A 27,475-nucleotide genomic window follows, 5' to 3' on the forward strand; every position below is an offset into this window, starting at 1 on the left:
AGTATGATTTTGTGTACGTCATTAAATCCAAAATATAGTATCTGGGATAGGACAATCGCACACTGTCGATACCACATACACCACAGAGGTGATCAAGTTAAATAACCATGTATTTAACTTCGCAACAGGAATACTTTTCCAAGCATCTCATCCAAACTTATTGTACTACGTTAATTTTCAACTAAACCCACTTATCAAGAGGTATTGAAACATTATTGATCACCCAGCACCTTACTATACTACGCTGCTTTGCTTTCAACTAACCCCACTGGTCAACCAGCAACTTACTGTACTAAGCGGTTACTTTTCAACTAATTCCACCTATCAAGAGGGATGACAGGAGCTGTAAGCTCTCTTTATATAGGCAATGACAGGAGCAGGTTCTAGCATTGATCGATTTTTCAGTTCATTATTTTCAGCTTCTAGAAGCAGGAATGTCTCTTATTTCCGCTGTGCCGTTGGCTTCCTCCTGCGTGTCCAAATCTTACAGAGCATAAGGCTCTCCGTAGAGAAATCGCAACACTGCAAATGTCTAGGCGAGGAAAATCTGTGGCGGCTTCCACCAGGATGAGTTTGGCCACTGCCGTATCTGATGATGGCGTAAAAAGGCGCATAGGCGATTATCATTCTAACCTCTGGGACGACAATTTCATACGATCTCTTTCATAACCTTATGGGGTAATTACATTCATTTAAGTTTACCCTACATATTCCTCCATTCAATTCTTCGAAATTGATGGAACTGTTTTCTCTTTCTCTGTAACTTGATTGTGTTCGAGTTTGTCATAATTTTCCCTTGGTCTCTTGAAGAGAACTGAACTGAACGGCGATTAACTAGAGTTGTATATTGTTTAGGTATCTTCGTACGGTGAGCATGCTGACAGACAAATTGGGGAAGTGAAGGAGATTTTCAACTCATTTTCTATTGCAGATGGAGAATTAATCAGTCCTGTCAATGATCTCCTTCAACAGCTTTGGATGGTCGATAATGTTGAACGTTTGGGGATCGACGGACATTTCCAAACTGAAATAAAAGTTGCTCTTGACTATGTTTACAGGTCAGTCCCGACCGCCTTCAAACTTTTTGTTTATGTTTTGAGGACGAATGCACAATCAAACCAGAATAATTTTGGCCGCAGATATTGGACTGAAAAAGGGATTGGATGTGGGAGAGAGAGTGCTTTTACCGATCTCAACACAACTGCCCTGGGCTTTCGAATTTTTCGACTGCATGGATATACTGTGTCTTCGGGTATCCACGTTTTACTAATTCATCTCTCGTTTAATACTTTAATGATATAACCAAACGAGTCTCTGCCGGTAAATATGAATAGCTACCTTCATTGCGTTGAATGTAGATGTGTTTGAACACTTTAAAGACCAAATGGGACAGTTTACCGCTTCCGCCAATGATACAGAGTTGCAGACAAGAAGCGTTTTTAATTTATTTCGAGCTTCTCTCATTGCTTTTCCCGAGGAAAAAGTTCTGGAAGAGGCTGAAAAATTCGCTGCTGCATATTTAAAAGCAGCCCTACAAACGCTTCCAGTCTCGGGACTTTCACGAGAACTGAGGCAGCAGTACTTATATTCTCACATTTGCTTATTTACATCATATAATCTTTGTTTCTATCTGAATTCATCCAATCATGATTGTTTCAATCTGTCTTATAATTTCAATATTGTGGTATCAGATACAATACGTTTCCGATTATCGCTGACCCTCAAATTTGCCTAGACTGGAAGCTAGGAGTTACATCGACATCCTTGCAGATAATACGATCAGTGGGTAAGGCTCATTATATGACCTTTTATATGTGTTTATGGTTGTGTTAGTATATGTGTTTATGGTTGTGTTGCCATTGACTAGTGGGACTTGCAGATATCATGCTTTTCCAGCCTTTATCGATAAAATCTGCTGCTTAGTACCTTCTATTTAAAATTATGAATTGACTCTTAGTCCATTTCCTTTCAGAACGCCAGATGCCAACGCTCAAAAACTTTTAGAACGTGCGAAATTGGAGTTCAATATTTTCCATTCTCTACAACAGAAAGAGTTACAATGTCCGTGGAGGTGATGAGCCTATCTTTTTTTATATTTTTCATAGTCGAAATGGGTTTGAGTAATGAATAAAGTAAAAATAACATGTCATTTGTATGTGTAGATGGTGGAAAGAATGGGGTTGCCCAGAACTAACCTTCATTCGACATCGTTACGTGAAATTCTACACTTTGGTCTCCGGCATTGACATGGTGCCTGAACATGCTACATTCAGACTGAGCTGTGTTAAAACGTGTCATCTTATCACGATTCTGACACCTTCGGAACAATCGACGAGCTCCGACTCTTCACAGCCGCGGTTACGAGGTGTTGATGATGAATTCGAAGAACTTTAGAATATATATATATATATATATATATATAGCACTCTATTTGCATGAACAATTCTAACCCACCCATGAAAAAAAATTGTGTATTGATATATCATCAGATGGGATCATGTTGTAAATTTCTGGTAATTTCAAACAAATATTGAACAGAGGAACAGGGTCTTTAACACAGGCAAGCTTCAAAAAAAAATTTCTGAGAACAGAGATTTTTCACACTCATAATAAACTTGTATTAATTCATAAAAAGGCCTGATACAATTTTCTTCCTCTTTCTCAGAGCGATTTACACAAGAACTTTCACCAAAACAAAATACTCTGTCTGTCATTTACAAATGATTTTTACACTGCTGTGTAAAATCTTCATACACATTTACTGCTGTAAAATGAGCTTTTACATTTACTGCTGTAGAATAAATTTACATGGATTTACTACTGTAAAAGAAATCCTTGACATTCACCCCTGTGTGAAATTTTCATTACATTCAAGCGGCTGATCATTCACATTACATATTCAATTAAAAAAAAACATTTGCGCTAGCACCATACATTTCATTTCAATGCATTTCAATGCATATGCTTTACAATCCTTTTTTTGTTTGCACTGCTGTGCTCTCCTGGTTTGTTATTTGCTGCAGCTCCTTCATCCCCGGTTTGTTATTTGCTGCAGCTCCTTCATCCCCGTGTGCTTTTTCCAAGTTACAAAGTCAACACTTCAAAACAAAACATATCACTTCACATTACATATTCAATTAAAAAAAACATTTGCGCTAGCACCATACATTTCATTTCAATGCATTTCAATGCATATGTTTTACAATCATTTTTTGTTCGCACTGCTGTGCTCTCCTGGTGCTCTCCTGGTTTGTTATTTGTTGTAGCTGAAACTCTCCTTCATCCCCGTGTGCTTTTTCCAAGTTACAAAGTCAACACTTCAAAACAAAACATATCACTTACGATACGTTACCCATACTTCCGTAAATTTAAAAAACAATAAAATTAAAAACGTTTACCAACTTTTACCTATGACTATGACAGTGCATTAAATACATTAAATAAAAAACGACGGTAAAAACAAAACTAATGTTCTGGCAGGTTGAATAAGATCTTTCTTACCCATACTTCCGTAAATTTAAAAAACAATAAAATTAAAAACGTTTACCAACTTTTACCTAAGACTATGACAGTGCATTAAATACATTAAATAAAAAACGACGGTAAAAATAAAACTAATGTTCTAGCAGGTTGAATAAGATCTTTGTCCGTTGACCTGATCGGACGCAATTCGCACACCAACCTCACACAAGCCAAACGACTTTTAACGTCCGGGGAGTTGGTGGTTTCGGAGATGTACACTGGACGCGTGGCAACAACGGATTGTGTCGGAGGCCCTCTGACGAAAACAACCTTTTGCGAATGGTGGTGCGGGGAAGTCTGGGTGGTTTTGCCAAACCACGCTGCAGTAAATGCGGTTGAAATTAATATTTCAACAGTCCCCTTTAATTTCAACTGCTGGGTTATTTTCTCAAAAATTCAAAACTTTTCTGATCCAATGGCTTTGTCAAAATGTCTGCTACCTGTTCTTGAGTCCTACAATGTTCTAAGATAATTTCTCCATTGTTCACCAATTCTCTGATGTAGTGAAACCTTGTATCAATGTGTTCCGTTCTCTTATGAAACACCGAATTCTTGGATAATGCAATAGCTGAGCTATTGTCACAAAAAATCACAGTTGCTTTTGCCTGCTCTTGGCCTAAGCTCCTCAACATCCTTCTCATCCAAACTGCTTGACATGCTACTGCTGTAGCTGCCACATATTCAGCTTCTGCTGTAGACAATGCTACAATAGACTGCTTCTTAGAAGCCCATGAAATGGCTCCTGAACCCATATGAAAAACATAACCGGAAGTGATTTTCTGATCATCTACACTTCCAGCCCAATCACTATCAGTGTATCCAATTAAATCTGAACTTTCTGAGACACTATATAATATTGCAAACATTTTGGTACCTTTGACATACATTAAAATTCTTTTTGCTGCCTGCCAATGTGCCTCCTTTGGCCTCTCCATGAATCTGGAAATTAAACTAACAGCAAACATAATGTCAGGCCTAGTAGCTGTTAAATACATAAGGCTGCTAACAATACTCTTGTACAAACTAGGATCAAAATCCTTGCTGCTGTCCTCTCTGCTGAGTTTTAATCACATTATTGTGGGAGTGATTGCTGCCTTGCACTCTTGCATATGGAATCTTTCCAACACTTCATTTACATATTTTGCCTGTGAGATAAAAATTCCATTTTCATTTTGATCTACTTCTATGCCTAAGAAGTATCTCAAGAAACCCATGTCAGTCATTTCAAATTCCTCTTTCATGACTGATTTAAAGTCATTTCAAATTCCTCTTTCATGACTAATTTAAAATTCTCAATGAGCTGATCATCATTACCTGTGTAAATAACATCATCAACATATAAGACAACAATTAAAATTTTACCATCTTTTTCTTTGATGTAGACGGTGGGTTCTCCTTCACACTTGTCAAATTCATTATCCAATAGATAGGAATCTATCCTGTTGTACCATGCTCTAGGCGCTTGCTTCATCCCATAAAGAGCCTTCTTCAATCTGCACACTTTGTGCTCTTCACCTTTCTTCTCATAGCCTAGAGGCTGTTCAACATAAACTTCTTCCTTTAACACTCCATTTAGGAATGCTAACTTCACATCTATTTGATAAACTTTCCACTTGTTTTGTGCTGCTATGGACAACACTGCTCTCACCGTTTCCATTCTTGCAACCGGTGCGAAAGTCTCCTCATAGTCTCTTCCATACTACTGCTTGTATCCCTTGACAACCAGCCTTGCCTTGTGCCTTTCTATCTTGCCTTCCGCATTGCACTTGGTCTTGTAGACCCATTTAACTCCTATGACCTCTTTACCTTTTGGTAGCTCAACCAAATCCCATGTTTTGTTTCTCTCTATGGCGTTGATCTCCTCGTCTATAGCTTCTATCCATTTCTTATCTTTAATAGCATCTTCGAAATGAATAGGGTCATCAACATGACAATACAAGGCAAATAAGGAATTCATTCCTTCATCATAAATATCACTTAAGTTTCTGAATTTCTTACCTCTTTCATTTGGTGTGCAAGTGCTTGAAGATGCACTTGAATTTCCTCCTTGTGGTGTGCTTGGAGAAGCACTTTCATTTATCCTCAAGGGTGTTCCTTGCTGTCCTTATGTTGGCACTGCTGTTTGGGGATGTATTTCAGCCACCTCCTCATCATCTTCATCATGAGACAAACAATTTTTAACATTCACTGTTTTCTCTATGCTTCCATCCCAAGCTTCCTCTTCAATGAACTGAACATCTCTGCTGACAAAAAACTTCTTAGTGGATGGGATATACAACCTGTAAACTTTGGATTCCTCACTGTATCCAATGAAAATACATTTCTCCCCTTTGCTGTCCAACTTCCTCCTTAGCTGATCCAGAATGTGTGCATAGGCCACACATCTAAAAACTTTCAAGTGGGTGACACCTTGCTTTCTCCCACTCCATGCTTCTTCCGGCACTTTGTTCAACACTGCTTTTGTAGGACACATGTTCAAAATATACATTGCACAATTTACAGCTTCAGCCCAATAATCATTTGGCAAATGCTTTGCCTTCAACATGCTCCTCGCCATATCCATGATGGTCCTGTTCTTCCTTTCAGCAACTCCATTTTGCTGTGGGGTGTACCTAGCTGTAAACTGTTTATGAATTCCATTTTCTCTACAAAACCGTAGGAACTCCTTGGAGATATACTCACCTCCTCTATCAGTTCTCAAAACTTTTATATGCAGCCCGCTTTGGTTCTCCACAAGTGCTTTGAAATTTCGGAATTTTTCAAACACTTCACTTTTGTTTTTAAGAAAATATACCCAAGTTTTTCTTGTAAAGTTATCAATAAATGTTAGGAAATATTGGCTGCCTGCTAATGATAGATTTTGCATTGGTCCACATAAGTCTGAGTGGACAATCTCTAAGGGTGCCTTTGCCCTTATGCTTTTACCTGATGGAAAACTTTCTCTATGTTGTTTCCCCAAAATGCAACCTTCACAAAGGCTGTCCGGTTTCTCTATCAATGGTAATCCTCTTACCATCCCTTTTCTGCTCAACAAGTTAAGGCCTCCAAAATTGAGATGTCCAAATCTCAAGTGCCACAACCAATTTTCATCCTTTGGCACGCTTTGGAAAGCCTCTTGGGTGACTACTGCAATTTCTCCTTTGTTTTTCAAATCTGCCCTTATTCTAAGAGGGAACATCCTGTTCCTTGTCATCTTCACTTCAGCAATGCATCGTTTGTTGGGTGCTATATCCATGATGGTGCACACATCATTCACAAAGAAAACATTATAACCCTTTTGAACAAGTTGTCCAATACTCAAGAGGTTACATCTCATTCCAGGGACATAGTAGACATCTGCTATGGTTTTCCTTTCTCCTTGCTTTGTAAATATTTTTACCTCTCCTTTTCCCATAACAGAAATCTTGCTATCAGTTCCTAGTGTGACTTCTGATTTCATATTTTTATCTAGGGCAGAAAAGAGGATATGTTTCCTGTCATATGGTTGCTGCAACCTGAATCTAAAAACCATATGTCTTCACTGTTTGTTTCAGCCATGTTACAAGCTAACAACACATTATCTTGGCTGATGTTTTCTCTAGTGACATTTGCATTTTGTCTATTACTCATATCATGTTGCTTCTTCCTACATTCATTGGCATAATGCCCATATTTTTTACAGTAATAACATTGGACATTGGATTTTTCATACCTTTGTCCTTGAGCATGATGTTGTCCTCTTTGTTGGTTGCTGCCTTGGCCTTGGTTCTGATTTGGATTGCTGCCTCTTCCTTGAGCATTTGCTGGGCTGTTCCTTCCACCTCTGTTCTCGCTTCTGCCTCTTCCTCTCTTGTTTCCTCTGCCTTGACCTCTTCCTCTTCCAAATGACATATGGGTCTTGAAGGCTTGCTCTAGAGATGAGTTTTCATTTCTACTCAACCTCTGCTCATGTGTTATCAGTGATGCATGAAGTTCATCAACTGAAAAGTTTGAGAGATCCTTTGTCTCTTCTATGGTGGTGACAATCACATCAAACTTTGAGGGTAGGACCCTCAATATTTTCTCCACAATCCTCATTTCTTCAAGATTTTCTCCATGAGTCCTTATCTGTGTGACCAGACCAATTACATGTGTGAAAAATGAGTCAATGGTGTCTGACTCCTTCATGCTCAGATTTTCAAAATCTTTCCTCAGCAGTTGTAGTTTTGCTGTCTTCACTTTCTCCATGCCTTGATAGGCTGTTTTGAGGGTTTTCCATGCTTCATTGGATGTCTTAGCTGCTGCTATCCTTGGAAACACACTCTGGTCCACTGCTTGATACAACAATACAATGGCTTTTGCATCCTTCTTCCTATTGCTCTTCAGCAGATCTCTCTCTGCCTGAGTTAAGTTGTTAAATTGATTTTCATCTACTGGTTCTTCAAACCCAGATTCAACAAGCTCCCATAGATCTTGTGAGACAAATAAAGCTCTCATGGTTATTGACCAGTAGTCATAGTTCTTCACATTAAACTGTGGGAACTGGGTGTTAAACATACCCATGCTAGTGCTTGTGCTAGCCATTCCTTGCATCCTCAACTATGCTTCAATTTCTTAACTGTGTATTTTAAAACACTGACTGTTTCTTCAACAATAACTCAAAAAAAAATTTGAGGAATACCTGAATCTTTTGCCTAAGACTTCACTTTGCTGGAGAAGATTTGCTACTGCAACAAAAGACTCCTCCCTTCAGCTTCTTGAACACCTTCAAAGAGCCTAAGCCTGCTCTGATACCATGTTGTAAATTTCTGGTAATTTCAAACAAATATTGAACAGAGGAAATACTTTGTTTGTGTGCCACAGGATCTTTAACACAGGGAACCTTCAAAAAAAAATTCTGAGAACAAAGATTTTTCACACTCATAATAAACTTGTATTAATTCATAAAAAGGCCTGATACAATTTTCTTCCTCTTTCTCAGAGGGATTTACACAAGAACTTTCACCAAAAAAAAATACTCTGTCTCTCCTTTACAAATGATTTTTACACTGCTATGTAAAATCTTCATACACATTTACTGCTGTAAAAGGAGCTTTTACATTTACTGCTGTAGAATAAATTTACATGGATTTACTGCTGTAAAAGAAATCCTTCACATTCACCCCTGTGTGAAATTTTCATTACATTCAAGCGGCTGATCATTCACATTACATATTCAATTAAAAATAAACATTTGCCCTAGCACCATACATTTCATTTCAATGCATATGCTTTACAATCCTTTTTTTTGTTCACACTGCTGTGCTCTCCTGGTTTGTTATTTGCTGCAGCTGAAACTCTCCTTCATCCCCGTGTGCTTTTTCCAAGTTACAAAGTCAACACTTCAAAACAAAACATATCACTTACGATACCTTACCCATACTTCCGTAAATTTAAAAAACAATAAAATTAAAAACGTTTACCAACTTTTACCTATGACTATGACAGTGCACTAAATACATTAAATAAAAAATGACGGTAAAAAAAAAACTAATGTTCTGGCAGGTTGAATAAGATCTTTGTCCGTTGACCTAATCGGACGCAATTCGCACACCAACATCACACAAGCCAAACGACTTTTAATGTCCGGGGAGTTGGTGGTTTCGGAGTTGTACACTGGACGCGTGGCAGCAACGGGAGGCCCTCTGACGAAAACAACCTTTTGCGAATGGTGGTGCTGGGAAGTCTGGGTGGTTTTGCCAAACCACGCTGCAGTAAATGCGGTTGAAATTAATGATGATGAATTCGAAGAACTTTAGAATATATATATATTTAGCACTCTATTTGCATGAACAATTCTAACCCACCTGTGAAAAAAATTTGTGTACTAAGATATGATCAGATGGGATCTGTCGGCGACGGAGTGCCTTCCTGAATATATGAAACGATTGTACATGGTGCTTTCCGAAACCGTAAATGAAATGGCGAAAGAAGCACAGAAATCACAAGGCCGAGACACCCTCGGTTATGTTCGACAGGCTGTAATAATTGATATGCTATGCATATATTTGAATAAACAAATACTCGTTGGCCATCTATTTTATTTCACTGATTCGTTAATTTGCTGTGCGTGTGCAGTTGGACGATTATATCAATAGTTATCTTAAAGAAGCAGAGTGGATCGCCACGGGTTATGTGCCAATGTTTCAGGAGTACTTCGAGAACGGGAAACTCAGTTCTGGTCATCGCATAGCGACACTACAACCCATACTCACATTGAGCATTCTCTTTCCTCATCATATCCTGCAGGAAATTGACTTTCCGTCCAAGTTCCATCCTTAGATTACGAGGTGACACGCGGTGTTACAAGGTACTGCCTAATCTCCTACGTCAAATGAAATTCAAATGCAAGATGTATCTGTCGCACTTAATTTGTTTTTTCTTTCACACCATTTTTGGTCACAAATTGACTGATTTATGACACCGGGATGGCGAACGCAGGCGGACAGTGGTCGTGGAGAAGAAGCTCCGTGTATATCGTGCTATATGAAAGAAAATCCCGGGTCAACACAGGAAGATGCTCTCAATCATATCAACTGCATGATCGAAGACATGATCAAAAAATTAAACTGGGAGTTTCTTAGACCGGACAACAATGCTCCAATATCTTCCAAGAGACATGCTTTTAACATTAGCAGAGGTTTACATCACTTCTACAATTACCGAGATGGCTACAGTGTTGCCAACAACGAAACTAAGGATCTGGTGATCAAAACCGTTCTTGAACCTGTGCCTATGTAACCACATATCAACATAGCAGATTTACATAAGTTGATACCTAGTCTACGTTAGGTTATGTGGTTTATTATTGTACTTTTCAGACTCTTTGGTCCTATACGCCTAAAATTCGACCTTGCTCATTAATATAGTCGTCAATAATATGTAAGTTATGAATTCTCAGTGAATATGTGATGACCCCGGGAAAAAATGTAAATGTGGGAATTTTACTGTGGTAAGAAACAGAATTGAAAGTTGCTGTTCTTTTATTTAAAAAAAAAAAAAACAAAAACTATAATGACATTATCCTATTGGCAAATTTAAATATATTGGAAAATATATATATTTCTTGAAATGTTGGCAGCCTCTGGAAGGAGGATTTCAAAAAAAGAAAATCAGTTATGAAAACTGATGGAAACTACCCTTTCACACGGGAAAAGTCCTGGGAAGGGGGACCCCTGGGCTGTAGTGACAGACAGGAGGATTCCAAGAAAGAAAACATAACAAGAAACTGGTTAAGTTTGGTAAGCACCAGATAACCAGGCACAAAGTGCATGAATCTTGTTGAGGATTGTAGGCCTGCAAGATAGCTCGGGGGGAGAATCCAGTGTTAACGATGGATCTCAAGGTTGGGTGGTTAAGAGCAAGTATGGAATGCAGGTGAATTTCTGGAGTACTTATTCACACTTCTGGCGAACCAGGTACGAGTTAACTATGAAGAAAATGTATAGTAGTCGGCAAGTTAAACCTTTACAATTTAAATCTCTCTTAGATGTTATAATGCTTAGCATATTTATAACAGAGGAATATTTATATTGAAGTGACAGAATATTTATAAGTTATATAGAGACTACATGACAGAATACTTAGAAGTTATATAAATGCACAGAGATTACCAGTGCGTTTCAGGTGGTCCAAATAAAGAACTATAAGATTTCACCCGGAACAGAACATCATAGTGGTTAACCAAACGGCCAAGCACATCCTGAAAGAAAAAGAAAACGACTAGAGAAAATTCTAATGATTTATGTGCCATGAATAAATCAAAACCTTAAAACTATTTCCATTAAAGCACGAGCAGGGGCGTATTAAATGGATACAATAAGCAAAACATACATATAACGAACCTCTGAGTCGAGGGTTAAGGCAAACAGAATTTGCAAGAGGAACCGTGTACCACAGAGCAAGACTAATACTGGCAAGAGTACACGATGTAAACTGTTATAAATTAACAAACTAACCGAATGATGCTAAACAGTAAACCATACCAAGAACGGGCGCATCCAGCCGTCAGCACACGGCCGCATAAATAACTGTAGGTGTATTCATACATCAACAGGCAATAAACATATGCATTCACTGTGACAAAACTCTAAACATGTTTTAATCCAACCCTGTAGCGAATGGAAGCAACACCCAATACCACTGCACAAACAGGGTTAACGATACATAGAAAGATGGGAACCGACAACTATTATGGGACTGACTCTATCGAATATCGGAAAAATGAAACGATATCTTCATACCATTCAAGAGAAGAGCATATCAATATCAGAACTGTAAAGGATATTACCAAATAGTATACCGCAAACATTCCGGAAGGGCCGGTAAAGAAATAGTAATACAGTTCCCATAATAAACAAAAATGAAGGTCTGAAGTGCAACCCTGTAATGACCATATATATAAACATTGGAAAACAAAGGGAAATAAGCGTTCAATTATCCAGAGTTAATCTCTGTCCAGTAAGGTCGACTCAGCGGCCGAGAAACTACCATTGTTCACAAATATATATAAATACAACCGAGGCATAAATGCCGGAAAACACAAAAGAAACAAGTTTGTCCTTAAATTGATTAAACTGCTGCACAAATCCAAGTATGAGAGTAGTCGGCCTGCGATTCATAGCTCAGCAGGGTGGGTCGAAGGCATAACCCTGAGGACAAACAAACGCGAGCGCCATGAGGAACTCCTCTGGCAAATTCCCATCTAACATTCAACAGTAAGAAGAACGGCATGAACAGAGCATGTGGTTCACCGAAACAGAGTAAACCCCAGGCCTCGCACCCAGTTAAGGGTCGTCGGCTTACCTGGAAGGTTCGAAGGCGGTGGCTCTATCATCCTGCAAGCGGGAGGAAAGGCTATAGCGGGTTCCGCCTGCACACCACTGTAACAAGGCCATAAATCAATATGAGCTTCCAACAGTAAGTAACGCATTCAATCTAAACACTAGCAAAACTAGAACCGAATCAAAGTGCATAGCCTGTGATAAATAACTGTGCAGAAACAGAAATCAGTAGCCAAGCAGTGAGCAGAGCAGTTACCTGTGCAAGCTGTGAGAGAAAGACCTTGAGACCTCGGTGCGGAAGATGAATCCCGGAATGGTGGTGGGAGGAATCGAACACGGGGTGGAATAACCAGAGGAGTGCCGAGAGACCTCCTCGCATTCCAAATGAACCATAGGTGCGATCCAAAGGGTTATGAATAACCCCAAACCCTTGAAAACATACGAGCCCTCCGATCTGAACAGCAGATCTCCACCGTCGAAATTGAGCGGGAGTCCAAAGCGGGAAGTCCGAAAACGCAGTAACCAAGGAGTCACATGGCCAAGCGGGTGAGCCATGCCACCTGGCAAGGTGCTGGTAAGGAAATTTAATACTGCCAACCACCTGGCGCCGGAAAAGGGATACGGACATAAACTTTCCGATCATCGATCAAACACACATGGCGGTCAATAAAATCTAAACGTTAGACATCATTATCAAGGTTCAAACCATAATAATATTCCATTGTTGCGTAGAGATTGAACTGCACGGTCATGATTATGATAAAGTGTAGTTAGTTGGTAAGAACCATTAGATTAATTAAATTTTTTTTATATATATATTTGGGGTTGTGACAGAATACAGTTTGTTATCAGTTTTTTGGGGAATCTAATTTCTATTAAGATTGTGTTATACTTCTGAAACTTTTACTTCATTCATCATCGCTTATTATAATGTAAAAACTAACTTATTGTAAATATTCCATCCATCCTAACTTATTTGAATAAAATACCCATTTAAATTGTTAAGTATTGCAAAAACTATAACAAAATTTGCCCTTTCAAAAACCGTGATAACGAATATGACTAACTGCAAGAAATATTCGAGCTTTGAGTGAGTATCGTTATCAATAATATAACGACTAACTACAAGAAATATTCGAGCTTTGACTGAATATCGTTATCAATAATATAACGACTAACTAAAAGAAATATTCGAGCTTTGACTGAATATCGTTATCAATAATATAACTTAGCAATTCTGATGGCACGGTCGTGGGGTTGTTGATAACACAAGACCATTACAAAATAAAATATCCAAAGCGCAAACACGAGAGGTAATATACGCATTTTATTGTTTACACATATAAGCTATCCTGATTGACAATTGAGACGTCTTAGACAAACCTTTTATGAAATAGCTTGAGTGACAATAAGAACATCTTATACAGATGTGAAAAATGCCTCAAAGCACTTTAATTTCTATTAAAATGCAAAAATTACAATCAAGGAAATTAAATTCAAACGAACAATGAAATCAGTGATATCAATCTAATGCCATCGGGAATGACAAACGTAAACATTAAAGAACAGATTCTTTAGGGGGGACGTTGTACGTATTATATGCTTGGTTATGCAAGAGTCCAAGGACAAATCCATCGTATGTTCTCAATGGTTAAATTAGTCAATTTTATTGTTAGACATCAAGCGATATCATGGTGACAATAATATCCTAAAAAGTTAAAATATTTATTTTAGTGTTCATTATATAGAGGAAGAACATAACATTATGTTTATTCATCTTAAACAGTCCTGTCTTAACCTAGTGGGAAAGCCACATGGATACTTCCAGAATGGAGGGAGATTCTCTAGTGACTAAGTTGAAAGATTTCAAAACTTTCATAATGTCATAGTTTTCCCTATCAAAAATATAAAAGAATAATCAACTCAGTGACATTATTACTAGTCAATTCAGTGACATTACTTCAAACAAAGACAAAAGCATCCATTGCATTGATGAAGATGTGTTAGAACACTTCAAAGACCAAATAAGTTAAAAGCATTCATTGCATTGATGAAGATGTGTTAGAACACTTCAAAGACCAAATAAGTTAGTTGGCCTCTTTTAGCCTCCATTATACACACTAATAAATAAAGAAGCATTTTTTTATCTATTTAAACCTCTCTCATTTCTTTTTCCAAGAAAAAAGTTATGGAAAAAGTTGAAACATTCTATTGCATATTTAAAAGAAGACCTACAAACTATTTAAGTATAAGTCTTTCATGAGAAGTAAGGAAGCCACACTAATATCATATTCGATTATTTATATTATATTACTTTTATTTCTATCTTATTCTTGTTTTAATCTATTTTATAGTTTCATTTTTGTCGTCACAATATTAACACATTCCCAAATATATTATTTGAACCTATGAATCGAAATGGCTTGAAATCCAATCCAATTGACTGAAATAATACAATTTATTCCAATAACCTTATCAATGAATAAAATAATAAAGTTTATTCCAATAACCTTATCAATGAATAAAATAATAAAATAACTTTATTAACATTTTTTGAAATAGAAAGTTATTAACTATATAAACATTTCAATAATTTTTTATTATTAAATATGTTGATATGCAATAAAAATAAATAGTATAGTTTAATAATTAATAATTTAATATTTAATACACTTTATTATATATATGTGTGTGTTTGTTTTAAGTTTTATAGTTACAAATAGAATTTACATGTAGTCTCCAAGTTGACTAAAGAAACAAAGTTTTGCAATATAATTAAATAAAGTTTTTAAGAGTAATTATTTAAATTATATTTATTAACATCTAGATACAAAGCATTATCCAATTGTGAGCATTCAACTCTAAACCATTATTATTATCAATCAAGCATCAAAACCATTATTATTATCAATCAAGCATCATCTCAAATACTTTGAAATTAATAAGAAAAATAAAATTAATTAGTAATGCTTATAAGAATAGGTTAGTTTAGCATCATTATTTAATATCATGTTTAATTATCAATTAATTTTTATTTAATTTTAAAAAATACAAATTAAATTAATTAATTATGAAAAAAAGAATTAGTTAATCATTAATAATATCAAATTAATATTTAGTTTTAATCATTCAACAAAAACTAAAAACATAATTGTCAAAATAATTTAAATATTTTAAGAAATCATTAACTAATTAATAATCTAAATCATATCATTAGTAAACATGTCAGCTCCTTTCACTCACTTCCCAACCCTCAATCTAAATCATATCATTAGTAAACACGTCAGCTCCTTTCACTCACTTCCCAACCCTCTCCTCCATTTATTGATCCCTTGAGGTTATTCGCTCATCCAATCCTGATGCTGAATCATTGTGGTTGACTGGAAACCTCGATTCCAAGAAAACATGAATGCGATGGCTCCCGAAGATATCACCATACAAAATGTAGATCGGAGAAGCCTCAAATCTATAAATACAAATGTTCACATGTGGCTGATGTAGAAGGTGAACTCTAACTTATCCCTAACATCCCTTAAGTTAGCTTGTCATATCTCCATCTCATCCAAAGTCAACCATCTTTTTTCTCCACCAAAACCTCAGTTCACATTGATTTCATTTCCCAATACAAGTCTATGGTTAGCCAGTATCGATTTTGCATGGCTGAAGTGTGTCAAGCACACCCTTAGCCCATCACCATCCATGCCTATTAAATTATACTTTTATTATTAAATTATATGTTAATATGATATTTATTTGCTTGCAATAAAAATGGTAAGATAGAGAACCAAACATATTTTTAAATATATTAAGGTTTTAATTATAAAAGAGTAAAAGGAAATATAATACCTGTACATTCACACACACACACACACATATATATATATATGACTAATTCTATTTCATTATTTCTTTATTTTAGAAATTAATTTGTAATTGTATATTTTAGAGTTTATTTATAATTGTATGTTATTTTTTCCCTATGGAAAAATCATAATTTTCTATTATATGAGAAAATTACATGTTGTAGATGATAAATAGGCATATGCAGAGTGTTGGTCATAGCCTTCAAAATAAATATATGTCTGTAAAAAATTACCCAAGAGGGTATACACTTAGTTGTTTAAAAATAGATATATACAAAGACATATAGAGCATAGTATAAAAATCTAATAGTATCTGCAAAAGATAAGGTTGCATTAGGGCCTATCAACCCCCTGTAAATGTTGATCTAGATATGGCTGGTGGTAATACTGGTAATGTTCAGCCTCCTTCTATTCCTAAATTAGCCATATACCCCTGGGTTGGACCGCGACCTCCTTGGATAATTGGTTGGCAGTCCGATTACATTCCCTGTAAATGTGGTGACAAGAAATATAATTAAAATATGATTTTAAAAACAAGTTGTAGAGTCTCCAAAATGTCTTCAAAATATCATCCACTTTCACCCTTATCGCCACCATTTCACTCACAAGTCGCAACTCCATAGCCATATAATCTTTAATTAGCTTCCATTTTCATGATTACATGGGGTTACCTTTGTGGTTTCCAAAAGTGAATGATTTCTAGTATTTTAAGTGAATTTATGGTTAAAATTTAAAAAAATGACATATACTTGTTAATACTTAAAAGTGGCTTGAGTTTCATAACATATGTAGGTCATTTGGAAGCTTCCAAAGCACCCTTATGTGGCCTCCAATGCTCAAATTCAATGTGTTTATATATATATATATATATATATATATATTACAAATATCTATTACAAAGAGATTTGTTTATTTAAATAAATTTGAAATTAAAAAAATAATAATTTAAAATACAAATCATAAAAGAAAAACAAACAAACCAAAAAAACAAAAACAAATAGCTAATATTAAAATAAAATAAAAACAAATCAAAAAACTCAAAACCAAAACAACATTAAAAAAAGCAAACAATAATAAAAATACAAAAATACAGAAAAACGAAAATGAAAATAAAACAAATTTAAACAAATAAAACAAAACAATTAAAAAAACCCAAGAAAATTAAAAATAAAATGAATAAAAAAAACATTTTCATGTAAGCTAACGACAACGAATTGACACAAGCAAGCATTGTTTGAGAGATTAAAAAAAACAAAGGTTGAGAAATGAACTTCTACAACACTGTAGGTGGTCAAGCTGCCCCAATACTGTAGTGTTTCTCTTATTTCGATGATCTCCTTATCAGCGAGCACCTAAATATCATGCTTCTATCACCGTTGGTCATCTTGGATTACCTGATCGAGGGCACAGGCTTCTTTCTCTAACCATGATAGGATTTTCCTATGGGCGATAACTAGTAACAAGCTCTCTTTTTCCAATTTGGTAATCCCGAAATTTATCCTATATCTATTCTTGCTTTCGCTCCTCTGTTGCGTCTTGCGCTTGTCTCTACTTGACTTGTTCTTCCTCCACTTACTTATTTGTTCCTAACGGTTTGTTGCTTAACTATCCTTTTACTTCGTGATAAAGGTATCAGTTTCAGTCCTCCCCAATGAAAGACTGACATGCAGAGCTAAGTGTTGCAGGGAAGGTGCACACCCAAGTTTGGAATATCCAGAAATACTGAGCGAGTCACCTGCTCTCTTGGTTCAATGGAAAGTCATCCCAAAACTCCAGATTATTTGGTTGCAGGGCTATTTGCAGACTTTGAATACTTGATTGATTGCCGATTTTTTTATGAAACTAGTCCGAATTCTTGATGAATGAGACCACGAACCCAGAAATCCAAAGTGTAATACATGCAGAGGAAATGCGTAGCATATTTAAAACTTCATTTTGAAAATGCGTTTTGTGACCAAATGAAAACGAATTTCAAAAATCTAAAACATGGGTTTTTCTCAGAACAGTGTGAATTATGTTTTTTGTGTGAGAGATTTCCTCAAAATTCGTAACTGTTTGAGAGATTTTCAGAGTTCTCTGGTGCCTTATTTGTGAAATTGCTTGAGAAAAACAGATTTAGAATTTAATACAGAGACAGTTGCGGCCATGACGGAAGGAGAATACCCAATCTCCATGCTCTACAGGAGGTAGATCCACCACAAAGATTTATGTGAAGTGTTGTGGTATCTTCTCTTGCTGGGCATCCTAGCCTATTGTTCGAATTGAGAGTCCTTGATCATTTACTATGGTCAACAGCATTTAGGAGTTTGTAGGTGGAAATTAAAGATAAAATCAAGAGATTTTCCACTGAGGGCAATGTTGGGGTTGTGATAGAAATAGAAACGTTGGATGCAGCCATTACAAAGGTTGTTTTGAGTGGAAGGAACGCATTGCTTGATAGTCTTAGATTATCAATTTCTTTATACATGGCAATTTCGTTTTTTTAATTAATTTTTTTTTTTTTTTTCACGTTGTGTTTTTTAGAATGTTATAAGTTTTGTTTTGTTTTTCATGTATATATTTATGTTCTATGTTACAGTTTTTTTTTTTTTTTATGTGTTTTAACGTTTTATGTATAATGTTATGTTTGTTTTAGTATATGTTTATGATATGTTATGTTTTGTTTTTAAAGTACATGTATATGTTTTGTATGATATTTTTTTTTTCATTTTTTTTTACTGAAGTGTTTCATTTGTGTTATAGGTTTTGTTATGATTTATTTTTGTTAAATTTATTTTTATATATATTTTAGTTTGTACATATGCTTTTCTTCTTATTTTTTTCTTTTATGTACTTTTTAGTTTTGTAAATATTTCATTGATTTCTAGATTGTAGGTTTTATTTATTTTTTTTAAGAAAATTGCCATGGAAAATTGTCATAAAAAATTGATGTAAAATTCATTGCGTGACTGTAGAAAATTGAAAAGAGATTGTTTTGATGATTCACTTACACACCCGTCGAAGCAAGAAATAAAAATAAAAATAAATAAATAAATAATCACAAAACACGACACCAAAGCAATTGAATAAAAGCGCAATAGCTCACCTTAACTAAACTTAATCACAAAAATTGGCCTAGGCTGAAGTATCAACCATGAAATAAATCACCATTGACAACAATGAACTTGGGATGGAGAAAAGTATGCTAAATGGAGTTATCAGTAAGGGGAAAGAGCCACAACGTTCCTGAAATCTTCTCGACAATAGGAAATATCAGAGCTAGATGATTGGATAATTAATTTTATACAAGGACCCAATACTCCACAGAGTCAAATTCCGTCCATCCCTTTGATCATGAGACATACATGTGCATAAACTCCCACATATCATCCTAGGGATATCAATGATGAAGTTGTTGAGTTGGGAGATTATTATTACAACAAATCAAGGAGAGTAGTTCTCCATGGCATTGTAAAAGGGAGAAAGATAGATACCACTAGCGAGGAAGCAGTTGTCAAAGAAAGCCTAGAACATAAGATAATATGGAGTATATCCAAATAAAGAAACTAATACGCCATAGTAGACATAGCCTCAGTCCTAGGATCTCCGACTATGGCTAATAAAGCTATCATCCAAATATTATTCCTAAACATGAGCAATTAAACCAAATGGTAGTTTTGCAACAAGAGTTGAGGTAACTTTTGGAGTTTAAGAAGTAGGAAGGGTTGGAGAAACAACACATAGAATTGTCGAAATCCTTCAAAACAATATATAACACAACTTAGGTAGGCTCATATTAATGAACTAAAGAAATTGAATGAAAGTCACACACAAGAAGTCAAAGAAAGGATCAAGCAATTACAAATAACTAAAATCATCATTCATGTACTGAAAGCCCAAGAAATTAGAGTCAACAATGACTTCCAAATGAAACAACTTTCATTCATAGATAAATTGCAAGAGGTTTGGGACCTCCTTATACATATCGAACAGGTAACATGCAACATGAATGTTGAATCCCAAGATTATAAGAGAGCCATTACAACTCTCGATCAAATTATAGTGGAAAAAGGAGCATGTGATGCTCTTGATTCATTTCCAAGCTTAATATGGAGCAAAGAGGGAAGGATCGATTTCTAGTTAATGTCTTGAAATTAGAATATGAGAAAATAAATGTGATGGTGACTGAAAGCATTTGATTGGATAGAAATATGTGGGATGCAACCACCAATATACTATAAGAATGGTAATTCAGGACTTTAGAAGTCATATCTATCTCTGCATACATCGTACCAATATTGCACGAGATATCTAGATTCCAAGCTACGGTAGCCCCAAAATCGAACAAATCCAAGTGGTGAATGAAGAATTGATTAAAAATACATCATCATATCCAATAGAGAGGTAACACAGCTCCATTGCTACAATGTTTGGATGAATAATGACGTGAATAAAAACTATAAAATCAAGTGTTGAAGGAAAGGCATAGTTACAAAATATGGAAGATCCTAGGGTCTCTAAAATCCTAGATATTTACACTGCCTCGAAGATGCACTAATAACAAGATTTGTTACAGAAGTCTTAAAATATTCACGACACCTAAGGAATTACTAGTTGAGGGCCATTTTGTAACTATATTGTAAATATATAAAATAGGAGGTCCCTTCATAAAAATAAGAAAGGAAGAGAAAGGGAGAGGGTGGAAGATTGTAAGACTGAATTCCTCTTTTGAAGGCCCCATTTTGCAAAATATAATAAATGAAGGCCTTCTCCTACCGATTAATACACTTCAATTATTTAGGAGATATGTGTATCATTCCTATTTGGTAGATTGTGTGTATTGAATTGCCTGAGCCTTGCATATTATAATATATTTATGTGAATTTTGAGAATCTTATAAAAATTATTTACGAGTAACCTATTATCCTATGACTGTAGATTAGATCGATATTTTAACAAGTATTCAATTGTCTTACTCTCTTATTATATTTAAGAAAATAAATCAATTAATGTTCTTTAAATTGTATTCGGTCTAATAATAAATCTCACCAATCCTTTGCAAATCATTCTCAAAATCCTATCAAAATAACAAAATAGTTCTAATATTAGATAGATAACCTAGTTCGAGAAAATAAAAAAATGATTATTTATCATCTATGTGGCAAGTGAGGAAACATATTGGTCTAGGGTTACTACACCAAATGAAATCAAGTCTAATTGGGACTCATGATCAAGTTTCCTCCATTCATTGATAGCATTCTAGCAAAAGTCACATTTCTCTAGAGGATTTTTCAGAGATCATTCATTGTTGGTATCCTTGGACACTCTAGTAATAATGCTACAAAATTCTCAAGTTTATCAATATTCCTATCTATTGTCTCATCCCAAGGTTTCTCAAAGCTAGCAGTAGAGGAATATTCTCAACTTGTCATATCAGTCATAAAAAAACTCACCAATCGAACCCCCGAGCTAATAAAATATGTAAACGTTCATATCTTAATTGTTACATTTTTTAAATTTATAGTATAATCCAATTTTTTTCAATTATAATCCCTTCACATGTTAGATGCTCAAGAAATAAACTAGTTGACTTGCTAGCAAATGTTGGCTATAATGACAACACCATGAATAGTTAAGCAAATTGTTAAATCAACTCCTAGTTTTCTTAGAGAAGTTTGAAGGAAGAGATCAAGAGTTGCAAGGTAGATAATAATAGGTTGATTGAGTCACAGGAAATACTTTTCAGAGCTCAGGAAAATAAAACAAAGGTTAATGTTGTGACCCTTCATAATCTTTCAAATTTGTAGAAGCGGGGAAAATTGATGATCCAGACATGGGTAGGAGGAAAGAATTAATGGGGCATACACTACCGGGTCTCAATTAGGACATATGTGGGACAAGGATGACACAGCCAGAGGTGGCTGACGGTTGGATACACCTCACAGGAGAGGTAGTGCTTATGGGTTCCATTCTACTTCTTGTTTAGAGAGAGATCATCATTGTCACTACCGCCAACATCCTTATAGGAGGAGTGAGAAGAAGTACTTTCTAGAGGAGTTGAAGAAAGAAAATCCTCCTACATTCAATGGGAATTTGAAGAAACGAGAAGATGCAAAAGCATGGCTACCTGGGATGAAGAAGTTCTTCAAGATGCATGATTATTCATAGAATATGAAAGCCAAAATAATGGTCTTGAATCTCAAGGAAGAGTAGATATCTAGTGGGAAGATGTGAAACATGTAAGAGGCATCAAGATGGAGTTTATTTTGCATGAGTTTAAAAGACTCTTAAGCAAGAAGTAATTGTTAGAAATATATTATGATGGAAAGGCTAAGGAGTTCTATGAGATTAATATGATATATTAAGGGTATACAACCAAGTTTCTGGAGCTGTTGAGGCATGTGCCATAGCTTAATGATGAGAAGACAAAGGTCCAAAGGTTATTCAATGGATTTCCTTTAGCATTTAAGGATTATATTGAGTATGGTGAGCCTCAGTCATTGAAGGAATTAATTGGGAAGATGAAGCATTATTATGGGGAGTCTAAGTGTAAGTCTGAGCATACACATGATTGGAAATATAATGTTAAGACTAAAGGAAAGTGGGCTAAGAAGTGAGGAAGGGCTTAGGATGCAGGTGATAAGGAGAATGTGGAACCTTACACAAAGTTTGATGTAGTTGAAAAAGGACATGGATCTCAATATTAGGAGTAGAATAAGCATGATGACAGGAAGCCTCTGCAGTGATGGACTTGTGGTTGAGATCATCATAGGAGAGATTATCCATTGCACTAGGGTGGAAGACCTCAGATTTATGGTGCTTAGGAGGCACATACAGTTTGAGATGTTGGGCAGAGTATTCCTCAGATTTATGCAGTAGTGGATAGTAGGAAACTTGATCATCAAGCATTCATTATTGTGATGGAAGAATCTTGTTTGGTGAAGTTGGCTACAGGGACCAAGAGAAGAGTCTGTCATTTGGTGAGATATTGTAAATTTGATCTAAATGGTATGCCTATATCATCACATCTAATTATTTTTCCTTTTGGATCATTGATGGGAAGAGAATCTTGGGGTTAACCAAAATCCCTTTCCCTTAAAAAAATATCGATCTTGAGGCCTATGGGTTACAGCCCACAAAGACTATTGGAAGCGTTTCTTTATGCTTTAAGCCTTTAAAATCATTGACCATTCCACTATCGGGTCTTTTACACCATCAGAAGCTTTAAATTATGCATTTAAGCTTTAAAGCCTTGATACAATACATATATCGGAAAAAAAAACACGGTCAAGGGATTTACAAAGGGAAAATCCGCTCCGATCCTAATAGTCGGACGTCAAATATTTATAAGCCGCAACTATAACTGTCGACGCATCCACATCATTAACTTCTCCACAACACTGTTCCAATCCTAATACCTGATCGTCGATCGGTTTATCGACGATATCACCATATTTCTCATTGGCATATCGACCATCGCTATTCCAATATCGCTTGTCCTTTGCCTCTCCAATATGCGATCGCTGATCGCATCTAGGCTGTCGATTTGGGCTTTCGATCTGACGTTCCAGGATCCATCGCTTTATCGTTGATTGCTCTACGATGATGGTCGGGTCCGATAACACCCTAAGGCCTCCACTGATGTGATATGATCAGGACCGTTGATCTCACAGATCTAATGGATCCTGTGTATCATTTCTCCAGCCTCCTCTTGGACTTAATATCTTTCGATTGATGGATTTCTGCGTTAAAGCCACAGTTTCTACCATACTCTGCTTTAGACACATGACACACAGTTAACTCATTTACAAATGGATTGCCATCGATCCTTAAGTGATCGATGGTTGATTAACATTTCCTACCAATGGAATTTAAGTCATTCAATGAGTAAATATACAGATAACCCAAAGGCACAACACAGACACATGGAATCCACAAATACACAACTTATTCATTATATGTATAAGATTACAGAACTAAGGCATCGCAGCCTTAGAACGAGTTCTCCCTTGACTACATTTCAACACTCTGTTTTCACAAATTCTATCTCTATCACTCTGTCCATCTCTATATGTCTCATCACATATATTTATAGAACATGCAAGTTCATCGTTACAAAAATATTGGATGGGATCACTATGAAGGATCTGATCAATCCTCTCCTTGATTTGCTCAACAAACCCTTAAACTCGCTATACGTATACACATGGTAGATTACATTTAATTAAGTCTTCTAGAGACTTATCCATTCCATCATTTAATCTCTGTTTTAAACAGAAATTCCCCTTGTTTAGCTCGATGGTCCATGTCCTCCTCCTTCTTTGCTTTGGATTCCTCTTTTGACTAGGAGTGTTGGATGCTCCTGCATCAGACTCCCGAGGCACAAAAATTTATGACCTCCTAGTCATATGCTTCTAATCTGTGTCCTCTTAGATCCCATACATGGAAAGGTAGTATGTCCTTGTTTACTGCTATTGTTGGTTGTCCTTCAGGTCTCTCTCCTCTATGCTGTAATGCCCCATTAGCTATGCTCTCACTATCTGCTGTTGTCGTTTTCATATATCTTATTGTTGTTTTCTCATTATTACAGTTTATGATAGGCTCCCACATCTTAGTTTGCAAATTTCCATTTCCTTCACTTGTACCATTCCTTCTAGCCAATCTTCCTTTCTTCTTTTGTCTTGTATTTGTTTTATTGGAATGTTGTTGTATGAGTTTCAAAAACTCATCCAATTCTTTGTCCACTTCACTCCTCATATGTTGAATACTATTTTCCTGCAACTGATTGTGTCCTTGAATAAGAACATCATAACCCCTGTGCTAATAATTTCCATATACATTTATGAAATGTCATCTTCAGCCTCTTCTTCATCAATAAACCCCTGTAGTATAATAGTAATTATGTTATTATCATCTCTTGAACTCCTCTCTTGTTTGACACTCCCATACTGTAAATTCAACATCATTCCATCTTCCTGAGATATTCTGATCTCATCCTTCACTAATTTGATCTGTTCTTCAGAATTAACTCCTTGGTTCAGATGGACTTCACATTGCCGTGTTCTTGCATATAAATCTTCATCAGAATTAATCAATTCATTAAACACAAATGCTTTACCTTGCTTCCTCATTATGCCAACACTTCTAACAACTTATTTCTCATATTTGTCATCCATGACAACTTCTTCATTCTCATTCAGTTCTGGTTGTACAGTCTGATCACTTATTCCTTGATTTCCTTGCCTCTTTAACTCATGCCACCAATCTACCATTTCATTTGGAATTTCTCCCAAAAGTTCTGCAGAATCTTCATTGCCTGCATCATCTGTCTTTAGTCCTTCTTTACTCTGGCTTTCTTCAAGGTTAATAATCTTCAATGACTGTTTAATATCCACAAAGTCTTCTATATCAACCTTCAGTAGCTGCTCTCCTTTGTCCCCAGTCTTAAACAGTTGTCTAACATCTACATAATTTACTACAACTATGTTTAACAGCTGCTCTTCCCTCTGCATCACATGATTAGGTGAGTTTCCTTCCTTTAACTTCTGAAAAATCATATCTGTGTTGTTCCTTCCCCTGATGACAACATGAATCATTTGTCTTACTTCAGTGTATCCTACATTTACAAACAAAATATCAGTTTTAAAACTATGAAACACCAAGGTCTTTATAAGATTCTCCAATAGGTTTGTATTAGCATCATCAGTTTTCCTGAGAAAATTCCTTGTTCCATATTCATATGAATGGATCTCTTTCTTTCCAAACATTCCTTGGATCTCAATAATTCCTTTACCATCCTCCTTTTGAATTATCTTTTGGATGTCATCTGACTGGACATCTTCCTTCACTTGGATGTAACTTTTCCCCTTATTCTGCATATGACTATGAGTATTCATCTCTTCACCTATTAATATAATAGTTTCCAATAATTGCTTCTCTTTCCTCAAGTCTACATGACCTACAAATATACAATAATCATCAATTTTAAAAACACAATACCTTTCATCCTCTTTTGATGCTTTAAGAAACAATCCTCCATCATAAACCTTTTGGATTTCAGTAGATCCTTCTTGCTGTGATTCCATTTCTCTGAGTCTCTACTTCTCTAACATATCAATATGAATTTATTCAAGTTCGCTGAACTCATTCATTAGTTCATCATTCCACCTCTGTTTCAATAAATTCCACTTGATCCTTTTTTCTCATTCTCCATCCGTATCTTCGGTCTTCATTTGTATTTCTTTGTACTATCATACTAATCTCTGGTTCTTCATTCTGCTGCCAGTTGCCTTCTTCAAATTCATTCTCTTGTTGTTGATCATTGCTGGTTCCTTCCATCTTCATCTTGCAGATTTAATACTTCTATCTCCTTCATGTCTCTGAGGACATAACTTCCTTGTTGCTTCTAATCTTTCATCTCACCTTCAAATAATCTCTGCTCAATTTCTCTGATTTTAACATCATATTTATTAATGTTGTCTTCCACACCTGCAGTCACATCATTAATTGAAAAGTCTAAACATTTACTTAACTCTATAAATGTTAAAGACAGTTCATCCTTATCATGCATAGTAACCATATCCTTTTCTCCATCAGGTTCTCAAAGCTTCATTTCTCCTTCAAGTTCCTTAAGCAGTCTTTCCAAGAATTCTATTTCCATTTGAAATCTCTCTAGCAGTTCATCACAACTTCCACTCTCAGCTTCATTCTTTTCCTGGAAATCCTCCTTAGTTGTCCTATTTTTTGCAATATCATATTGCAAAGTTCTTTCATTAATTTCATCAGACAATCTCATTTGCTTACCTCCTTGTAATACCACTATGGCATTGTCATTGGACTCTTGGTCCATATCAACTTCATCTGATTGTTTCACACCAAACATAATTTCATATATGAATTCCTTCTACTACAATAGATCAACATCTTCTTCCTCTAAAAGGCATTCTCCATCATACTTCACCTCAAGAGCTTCATTCCTGTTCATGACATTTTTACTAGACTGTCCATCATCCTCTACATATCCTGCAAACATACACACACTATGAGAATAAAAATCACAAGGCTTCATTGCCTCATCTGCTTCCCTTGTCATCATATCTTCTAATCATTCTGAACTATGCCAATAGTTCATGAGATCTTCAGCTGATCTCCCATTATCCTCTTCACCCAACATTTCACCTTGTTCTAGTCTGCAAATGGAAACTTCCATTTTTGCTTCTGCTTCTCTAAGTTCCTCTAGTTCCTCTTGAGCATTCAATATCTGCTCAATCTTTCTCAACTCTTCTGCTATCTCTAAATTCACTTGCTAATTTCTCTTCTCTTGTAGCCTCT

The 27,475-nt window shown here is 35.8% G+C and overlaps 1 pseudogene; it reads left to right on the forward strand.

The window, feature by feature from the left end:
• The first annotated feature begins 434 nt into the window (after positions 1 to 434).
• On the forward strand, positions 435 to 10,260 carry LOC149175073 ((+)-3-carene synthase 1, chloroplastic-like; annotated as a pseudogene).
• The last annotated feature ends 17,215 nt before the right edge of the window (positions 10,261 to 27,475 follow it).

The sequence above is a fragment of the Pinus tabuliformis genome, chromosome 4_1 (assembly GCF_031772625.1).
Source record: "Pinus tabuliformis cultivar Carrire ecotype Pingquan chromosome 4_1, CPIR1, whole genome shotgun sequence".
NCBI classification, from domain to species: domain Eukaryota; kingdom Viridiplantae; phylum Streptophyta; class Pinopsida; order Pinales; family Pinaceae; genus Pinus; species Pinus tabuliformis.